Genomic DNA, 10,147 nt, shown 5'->3' with positions numbered 1-10,147 from the left:
TTACTCTGCTTGGCGTTGATTGATAAAGTTGTTGGATGTCCCCCTGAAGGATATGATGTCATACTCTGTCCAACGACGTGTTAGATTGTCAAAATCCCGAGATGATTGCGCCCTGCCCGTAATGCTCCAAACTTTCCCAATTAGGGAGAGATCTGGCGACCTTGGCGGCCAAAGTAGGGTTTGACTAGCGCATAGACAAGAGTAGAATTTCTCGCCACATGCAGGTGGGCATTATCTTGAAGAAATGTAAGCCTAGGATAGCTTGCCATGTGGGGCAACAAAACGGGCCGTAAAATATCGTCGACATACCACCGTGTTGTAAGGGTGCCGCGGATGACAGCTAAAAGGGGCTTGCTATGAATGGAAATGGCTCCCCAGATCATCGCTTTGGTTGTCGGTTCGTATGGCGGGCGACCGTCAGGCTGGTATCACACCACCGTCTGCGCCGTCTCCAGACACGTCTTCGCTGGTCATTGGGGGTCAGTTCGAAGCTGCACTCATCGATGGAGACAACACCACTGCAGTCAATGAGAATCAAGGCCGAAGACACGTCTGGAGGCGCTACAGACAGTGTTGGACTACCAAACTGACTGTCGCCCGCCATACGACCTAACAATCAGGAGTGATGGTCTCGGGTGCCGTTTCTTTTCATAGCAGGATCCCTTTGGTTGTCATCCACGACATCCTTACAACACAGCGGTCCATCGACGGTATTCTACACCCCGTTTTGTTGTCCATCATGGCAACCTATCCTGCGCTTACATTTCAGCAAGATAATGCCCAACCACCCACGGCGAGAGTTTATACTGGTTGTCTTCTTGCTGACAAGCAACACTATATTGGTCACCAAGGTCACCAGATCTCCCCCTAATTGAAAATGTTTGGAGCATTAAGGGCGGTATCTTCCAATCAGCTCCGGATTTTGAAAATCTAACGCGCCAGTTGGACAGAATTTGGCAAAATATCCCTCAGGAGGACATCCAGAAACTTTGTCAATCAGTGCCAAGCCGAATAACTGCTTGCATAAGGGCCAGGGTTTGACCATCGCGTTATTGACTTGTTCAGTTTGTGAAGCTCTTTCTCTTGAATAAATAATTAATTATTTCTAAAATTGTAATCATTTGTTTGTCTGTATATCTACAACACATCTTCTGATTTTTTTTTTCGAGTGTAAGTTATCCGTCAGTCCGTCAGGTGGCCTCCCAGTTGGAAGACGCAGAATCAGCAACTTTCAGACTTACCATGGACAGCAGACAGGCAATTAGTGGAGACAGCATAGGGTGGTGGTAGCCTGTCAACACATTTCTGATCGTAGACTAGAGTAGTTTTCCCACCATAGCTGACTCCTTCCTGCGACTGATATTGCCTGTCTGAAATTGGCTGTTTGTACGAGAGCTTGTTCAGCTTTTGATTCTGAAACGATTACACGTCTCTCTCTCGTAAATCACAACAGAAGCAAAGCGCAAGGCGTGGCCATGGAGCAACCGTCACATCAGTGCCCCAGCTTTTCCAATGTGTTAGCAGTTTCACAGTCCTGTTCGTGCCCTGCGGGGGTAGTAAGTTCGCCTTTCAGGAGCAGTTTCTGTAGGATCAGCATCAGCCACTCACGGTATCTCACGCAAAAACAACCAACCGACCCCTGTACTATGCTCTCTTGCGTCGGTTTGCTTTGACGCCCTCTGCTACGTCGGTCACGGGATTTTTCTGCTGGCAGAGGCGGACCTGTGGCGTAACGTACCTCCCCCCTCCAGAACATCCAGTCCACTGGATCTTAGACCGTATACATCTCGGGAAAACGTCTCAGCAACACATGTCATGGCTTGATATGTATCTACAACTGGCTGAGAGTACCGACATTTCACATGTATTTATTTATAGATGTGCCCGAGACTTTGTACGTATGGAATTTATTTTTCACTTATAAAGCTTCTTTATTTACAATGTTTGAACTGGTATGATTGGGGATATGAAAGAAGAGCTTCTTTGCTTCACTAACACGGGACAGAGTCGCATAGAGCTGGCCGTGAGAGAAGCAACTGACGCTAAGGTCTACTCCCGCAACACGCAATGTCCGGCTTTGTTTATTGTCATGGCATAACATAAGCTCACTGGGAATTGTACATGTTTAAATCGAAATAGTAAATTTATTAGGAATAAGTGGGATTCGGAGTGTAAAAATTTCGCTCGTCTGCGCCACTTTCCGTCAAAATTTCCGCATCTATGACGTTACGTCGGAGATAAGTAATTTTAAGACTCTGTGAGTGAAGGCTTCTGAGGGGCGACATAATGCAAGGCGCTCTCGATTTGAGTTACATCGCGCCTGGCTTTCGGAAGGAGTTTCCAGAGAGCGAGTTAAAGTACGATGTTCTCGACTGCAGAAATTCTCGCCTCGTGATCCTCACTGAATCCCTGAGACCCCATAGTCTTCCGTCTTTTAGCTGTTTTGTTGTATTCAGAAGGAATCGACTGCTTTCTAGGAATTTGTATTCCTAAATAAAACTAAATCTTAACGTAATGTGTAGACACCCAATCACAAGACAAATTTAATAAATTCGTTTTTACTAGCAAAGAATATAAATAAAATCTGTCAGAATAAGGAAAGCAATGACGTTAAGTTTTTAATACACAAAGCGAAATAAGTAAATATATGTATCCTAAACAAGTAAACTGGCTGTTAGTGTGTATTCGTAAATATAATACTGTAGTACTTACTGCTGTTACTGACGTAAACTTCCGAAAACACACCTTTCACTGAGTTTAAAAAAAAAAAAAAGCTAACAGCGCCCACTGTTGGTACTTCGGTGTATCACGCGATGATGATTAAACATCACAATTACTAATCTGAGCAGCCGATTTTAGATAAGACTTTAACTTACGACATGTTTTTTTCGTGTTCTGATTTTGACGGAATAAAGAGCCAGTATGTTGTCCCAAGCTACGCACAAGTTACCTGTGAAAACCCTATGAAAATGTGTCTCATAGTTTTCGAGATTAACATGTTGATACAATCAGACAAGCGGACAGACACGACAGTCTTAGATAAAACTTTAAATCACGGTACCCTTCTCTCCTGTTATCTGATTTTGATAAAATAAAGACTATACGTTGCGCTAAGCTACTCTCAGGTTATCTGCGATAACCCCATAAAAATTTGTCCAGTGGTATTAGCGATTAGCGTGTTCAAACAGACAATCAGTCAGACACTGCTGTTTTACCGTGTTATTATTTGTATAGATATAGATAAGTACATTTCGATTCTCCTTATACTTCAAATGGTTCTGAGCACTATGGGACTTAACTTCTGAGGTCATCAGTCCCCTAGAACTTAGAACTACTTAAACCTAACTAACCTAAGGACATCACACACATCCATGCTCGAGGCAGGATTCGAACCTGCGACCGTAGCGGTCGCGCGGTTCCAGACTGAAGCGCCTAGAACTCCTCGGCCAGACCAGTCGGCATTCTCCGTATACTAATCCATCGTGACCACTAGATTCATTGTCTACTTACTTATCTAATCATTATTTTCTAAGGTTGATTCAGTCAACTGATAACAGAGACACTGTGACCTCTGGTGGATGAGCGATTTTTCGCCTCAAATATATGCAGGGTGCACAAAGCAGAGTCAGAACCACGATGGTACCTGAAATTGAGGCACTCACCACTGTCTCTGAAGCATCGATAATCACGGTATTGCTGCTGGAGCATATCATCCATAGTATTGTGTCCCTGTTGAGTTGCTATTAACTTGTACAGAGAATGGAGAAGGTCGGTTCCCAAGACGCCACTGAGATAGGTTTCATTCTAGTATGGGACTACTTTCTGTGATTTATCGGCCAGTGCAACAAAGGTTGTCACATTCACCATGGTGGCCCAAATCATGGTAGCCGGAAGATGAAAAGTTGGTCTTGAGATGTCACAAGTTGTGCCGTTAATTAGGAAACGGCTGCCTTCCAACTCTGGTCGTATTGCATCGACAGGTCTACCTTGATGATAGCAATTTTCGACAAGCACTTAAGGTTAAGACATGCAACATATCCAATGTACGCCTGACTTTTTGAAAATAAGGTTGCTGTGCTATAAATATCCCATGGGCGTCCTTCTGATCGAGCTTTACCAAGAAATAATTATACCTCAGATGCTTCTGCATTGGTCAGGATCACTTGTGTTGGGCATTTCATGACTCACCCTCTGCGACAACAATGGAGTTCATTCGTCAACAAGGTCTTTCTTTATTTAATCGGAAACTGACATTACTTCCTCCGTATTTACTTCTGCATGTTTCCCCAAGGCCTCTCAGTCTACAGTGTAGTGATGGACTTTAAAGCATCTGTACCGTAAGTTGGTTCCTGCTACTGGAATGGGATCAGCAAATATAAGCGAACATGGTTGCTGTTAATTTCCATCATTGCAACGTGATTAGGTAATGAGAGATTTTGCTTGGTCAGTGTGGCAATGAACTTTACCTTGGCCGGTAATTCCTTCTGCAAACAACCTTGCCACAGTGGGTACACCAGTTCCCGTCAGATCACCAAATTTAAGCACTGTCTGGCTTGGCTAGCACTTGGCTGGGCCACCGTCGGGGTCTGCCGAGTGCTGCTGGCTAGCGGCGTGCTCTCAACCCTTGTGAGGCCAATTGAGGAGTTACTTGATTGAGAAGTAGCGATACAGGTCACGAAAACTGACAACGGCTGGGAGAGTGGTGTTCTGACCATATGCCTCTCTCTATCCACATTAGGTGAGGCCTAAGGGCTGAGTATAACACGACAGCCGGTCGGTACCAATGGGCCTCTAAGGTCTATTCGGACAGTGCTTTTTTGTGTTAGTTCCTTCTGGGTCTTCATAGACCAGCTAGGAATCTTTCGAGAGTAAAGCGCAACTGCCCACCCACAGCATTCAGCCCCATTACTTCTCCTTCCAGTCGTTGATCTTGGGATGTGTCTATCCCCTCGTCACTTGAGAGGTGCGGCGCTGGCATCAGGATACACATCATGATAGTCCTTGGTGGTAACGTTACCTTGAGAAAGGGAAGCTGCAATATCTCTCCCTACTCCTTACTGAAGAATTACAAAAATAGTCTTCACATAATGTATATTGCTAACATATCAAACGAAAATGAATAAACCTCCAACTCTTCACGTTATCAAAACAGTAATCGAAGCAAAAAAAGCAGAAGCTATATGAACAATACGTAGCCCCATCAGCAATTATTCACATGATCCCTACACTTCCTATGCACGTAGCCACACACAATGAACACCCTAAATTATATTTCATAAATGATGTTACACCAAACTTCCTGGCAGATTAAAACTGTGTGCCGGACCGAGACTCGAACTCGGTACCTTTGCCTTTCGCGGGCAAGTGCTCTACCATCTGAGCTACCCAAGCACGACTCACGCCCCGTCCTCACAGCACAGAGTTCTGCAAGGTTCGCAGGAGATCTTCTGTAAAGTTTGGAAGGTAGGAGACGAGCTACTAGCAGAAGTAATGCTGTGAGGACGGGGCGTGAGTCGTGCTTGGGTAGCTCAGATGATAGAGCACTTGTCCGCGAAAGGCAAAGGTCCGAGTCTCGGTCCGGCACACAGTTTTAAACTGCTAGGAAGTTTCATATCAGCGCACACTCCGCTGCAGAGTGAAAATCTCATTCTATATTACACTAGTCTTTCTACTAAACCCACTTACATTACTATGTTTCTCATCCACTTTGCGAATCACTTTTAATTCAAACTCAGTTTTAATGGCGACCACGTAAATCTACACAATGAATCCTTTAAACCTAACAACCATTTTAATGCCTCGTGTTCTATCAATACCTTAAATTCTTACAATACAGATAACATCAGAAGTATGTCTTACTGTAAATCGAGTTCAGCATGTTCTTCTGAGTGGTAATTTTTCTCAGCCTTGTTCAATTGCTGTGTAGCTAAACAATTGTATGCTCCTATCTTACGCTTCTTGCTAATAACAAAAACCGCTGCATGGTTTTTTGCATCATACAATAAAATAAATTTACTTTCATAATCCAGAAAGACCAACACTGAGAAATGTGTTAATGCTTCCCTCAGTTTTTCAAATTCAGCTTGACATTTTGCTGTTCACTGGAACTTGACACCCTTCTTCAAAAAATGTGTGAGTGGTTTTACAATATCTGTAATTCCCATGAAACACTTAGTATGGTAATTAGCTAAATCTAAGAATAATTGTAACTCTCTATTCATCAGTGGTACTGGGAAACTTCACATTGAGCATATCAGTCATGGAACCATAATTACTCCAATCTAACACATCACATGTCCTGAATAATTCACTTATCCTATTGATGCTTAAGGTCAGAACGTGTGGAGCATAATCCCTTGAAGACTTCTTTTAATCATTGTACATGTTCCTCCATATCTTTTGCAATATGATAATATCATCCAGGTACACCTTGCAGTGTCTCAGCTTCAAATCCCTAAGCACTCCGGCCGGCCGCGGTGGCCGTGCGATTCTGGCGCTGCAGTCCGGAACCACGAGGCTGCTACGGTCGCAGGTTCGAATCCTGCCTCGGGCATGGGTGTGTGTGATGTCCTTAGGTTAGTTAGGTTTAAGTAGTTCTAAGTTCTAGGGGACTTATGACCTAAGATGTTGAGTCCCATAGTGCTCAGAGCCATTTGAACCTAAGCACTCCATCAAGCACGTGTTGAAAAGTGGCTGGTGCATTTTTTAAACCAAATGGCATTCATTGATACTTGTAATGATCCCAAGGAACTATAAATGCTGTCTTTGGTATATCCTCTGGCACTACTTCAAATTGATGGAACCACTTTTCTGGTCTATTGTGGAAATTGTAAACTGTCCCAAGTTACCCAGGTTCTCCATAATGCTCGGTAAAACATATGAATCCATAATCGTTCTATTATTCAAATAGTGATAATCACAACAGAATTTATATTTCTTTGCACTGTCTGATGAATTTTTGATTATGCAACAATCAGTGCTCCCCAGGGACTATTATTCTTATCAATTAAGCCATCGTTCAGTTGCTGGTAAACTCATTCTTCCATTATTGTTCATAAACTATGGGGTAACCTATGTGGTTTCTGACACTACGTAATTTATCACCTATCAGAATTCTGCGCCATGTTATTGGGGTTGTTTGCAATAGACCACGAGTATTAAGTAGGAGTTCTTACAAGAGCTTTCGCAAGGTTACCCACTCTGGTCCTTTCAGATGCTCCCCTTTTGAAAGTAATGCAGTTGTACCGGCGATTTTCTTACGGCTAGACACACTTGACCTGTCTATATCATCCTCATCTAGAAGGTCTAAATCCTTCTGTCAAACTTACATCACTGGCATCAAAATTATGTACACCAGCTGGAATCACTCACTCACCATCCACTTCCTTGATATGTACAACACTCTGCACATGAGTCATCGCGCTGCATTTCAGTCTTCATTCTCGTCTAGTGGTTCCACCACATACAATAAGTTCACAGGTAGGTTCATTCTCATATTCCCGGAAAGTAATTTCACAGTGCCTTGTGGCACTTTATCAAGCGATTCAACTCTTAATGTCTTTGCACACAATGAGATTTTCACTCTGCAGCGGAGTGTGCGCTGATATGAAACTTCCTGGCAGATTAAAACTGTGTGCCAGACCGCGACTCGAACTCGAGACCTTTACCTTTCGCGGGCAAGTGCTCTAGCAACTGAGCTACCCAAGCACGACTCACGCCCCGTCCTCACAGCTTTACTTTTGCCAGTATCTCGTCTCTTAGCTTCCAAACTTTACAGATGCTCTCCTGCGAACCTTGCAGAACTAGCACTCCTGAAAGAAAGGATGCTATTTCTGCAAGGTTCGCAGGAGAGCTTCTGTTAAGTGTAGAAGGTAGGAGACGAGATACTGGCAGAAGTAAAGCTGTGAGGACGGGGCGTGAGTCGTGCTTGGGTAGCTCAGTTGGTAGAGCACTTGCCCGCGGAAGGCAAAGGTCCCGAGTTCGAGTCTCGGTCCGGCACACAGTTTTAATGTGCCAGGAAGTTTCTTTGCACACAGTTTAATTGGTTCATCCTCCGCAAGGGATGACCCTTGTGGCAGTATGTCACTGACAACAACTTCCCCACCTGGTACAAAGCTGTACTGACTTTTCACATTGGCTAACAAAGATCAATTTTTCCTGATGTTTGTGCATGAAACCCAACCCTAGGCTCACACAGTATATTCCAACTACATGGCACAAAATTCATGTAATCTCTCAGAACAGTTTTGGTTTAACCTGAAAATCTAATATCGCTGAAGCTAGCGATTTTACGTTAATTGAAAGGCGCCAAGTGATCAACATTTGAACTTAGTGTGGACACCAGACCTGCAGTAGAGCAACAGCATCAGTTGGTGGTAGCTTGTCAATCCTTTTCTAGACATAGAGTGGCGTAGACCTCCCATAGTTGCTGGCTGCTGGTAGTGAGTACTACGGCCTATCTAAAATGGGCAGTACATATGCGAACTAGATTCGATATTGCTTCTGAAATTGTGCACTTCTCTCTCCTAATTCACAACAGAACAGAGGCACAAGACATGGCCGTTTGGCAACCATGATAGCACCGCCCCAGCGTTTCCTTTCTGTCAGCAGTTCACTACCCTGTTTGTGCCATGTCGGTGTAACAAGTTCGCCTTTCAAGAGAAGTTTCTGGGGTTGCACCATAATCTACTCACAGTGTCTTACGCAGAAACGTCTAACCAGTCCCTGTAGTGTCGCTTCTTCTCATTCTGCTATGACGTCCCCTGCTAAGTCAGTCACAGATTTTTTTTCTGTTGGTAGAGGCGGAGCTGTGGCACAGAAGTAGCAATTTAACATAGTAAACAGTGTTCTCCCAACACTCAGCTGAATTTATTAACGCATAATCACTATCAAAAGACCTTGGAGTGTCACTGTTGTGGCCGTTATTTAATGAATTTATCAGTTTCCCCAGAGAATTTTCGAAAATATGTTTATTCTTCCATGCATTTTTCGAGAGTTTCTTCCAGTCTTCAATGCTGATTTTTCAAAGAGCTTCGTCGTTAGTGCTTACCTTGCAGGAAACACATTTTTATTGTTATTGGCAGTGTAACCTTGAATTTGAGCCCACATCAATCCCAATGTATCGAAATCTCAGTGATAAGTTCGTCAGCAAATCGAGTTCGTATGTGGGAAAGCATACCTTATAGATTAATATTAGTTCAATAAGCTTCACGTTTTTAAGATATCACTAAATTCGCAATTTCTATGCTGAAACCGACCATATGCTCCTCCTTTAATTTTGTCATGACAGGCTCTTCGGCGAAACAAACCATAAAATAGTAAGGAGCACTACCAGGAACAATTGTTGACGGTTTTCCATTTGGCACTATCGAATTTACGGTCATTGTTGTGGACATGAAATCCTTCAATGAGTCGAACCACGTAGTAAGTTCATGGAGATTTACTTCTTCATGATTATTATCCAGTCTTCTTTGATGTAAAAAACAGGAGACAGTTTTGGGAGAAAACCTTGCGAGATGTCTGCATGAAGAAAAATAAGTTTGCGATTCTTATCGGAAGGCATTGCAACTGTTCCGTTACTTACCCCGTCTGTGAAGCCCTGCTTGAGAAAGTGTCCAGAATTGACTAAAGTTTTATCAAGCAAGCCACGGATCCGCCTCCATAATCTGGATGGTCAAGCAACTCTATGTTTTACACTGATGAGCACAGACGCTATGACCACATGCTTAATAGCGTGTTTGTCCACCTTCGGAACGTAGCACATCGGTGGTTATGTGTAGTTCGGATTGGACAGGTACTTGGTAGTTTCTAGAGGTAGGTGTCACCGGATTTCTAGGAACAGATCACGTAGATCCCATAAATTACGGTTTGATGGTTTGTAACGAGGAGCTGGCGCCCTATAGTGACCCAAATGTGTTCCACCGGATTCAGATCAGGCTAATATGGTGGCCAAGTTACCGCTATGATATTCCTCAAACCACTGTACCACTATTCTGGCCTTGTGACACGGACAGTTATCCTGGGGAAGATGTCATCGCAATCTAGGATGACGCCAAACTTCAAGGATGAAGGTGGTTCGCAATAATGTACACGAAGTTCACAGCTGTCATGGTGAATTCGATTACTATCACAGGCCCCATGTAATCCC

The 10,147-nt window shown here is 43.6% G+C and overlaps 1 non-coding gene across 1 annotated transcript; it reads left to right on the top strand.

The window, feature by feature from the left end:
* Positions 1–7,924: 7,924 nt before the first annotated feature.
* On the top strand, positions 7,925–7,999 carry Trnap-cgg. Its single transcript has one exon. It is a non-coding gene; the product is annotated as a tRNA-Pro (tRNA).
* Positions 8,000–10,147: the final 2,148 nt, after the last annotated feature.

This window comes from Schistocerca piceifrons, chromosome X (assembly GCF_021461385.2).
Source record: "Schistocerca piceifrons isolate TAMUIC-IGC-003096 chromosome X, iqSchPice1.1, whole genome shotgun sequence".
NCBI lineage: Eukaryota > Metazoa > Arthropoda > Insecta > Orthoptera > Acrididae > Schistocerca > Schistocerca piceifrons.
This window is presented reverse-complemented; position numbering and strand designations above follow the sequence as displayed.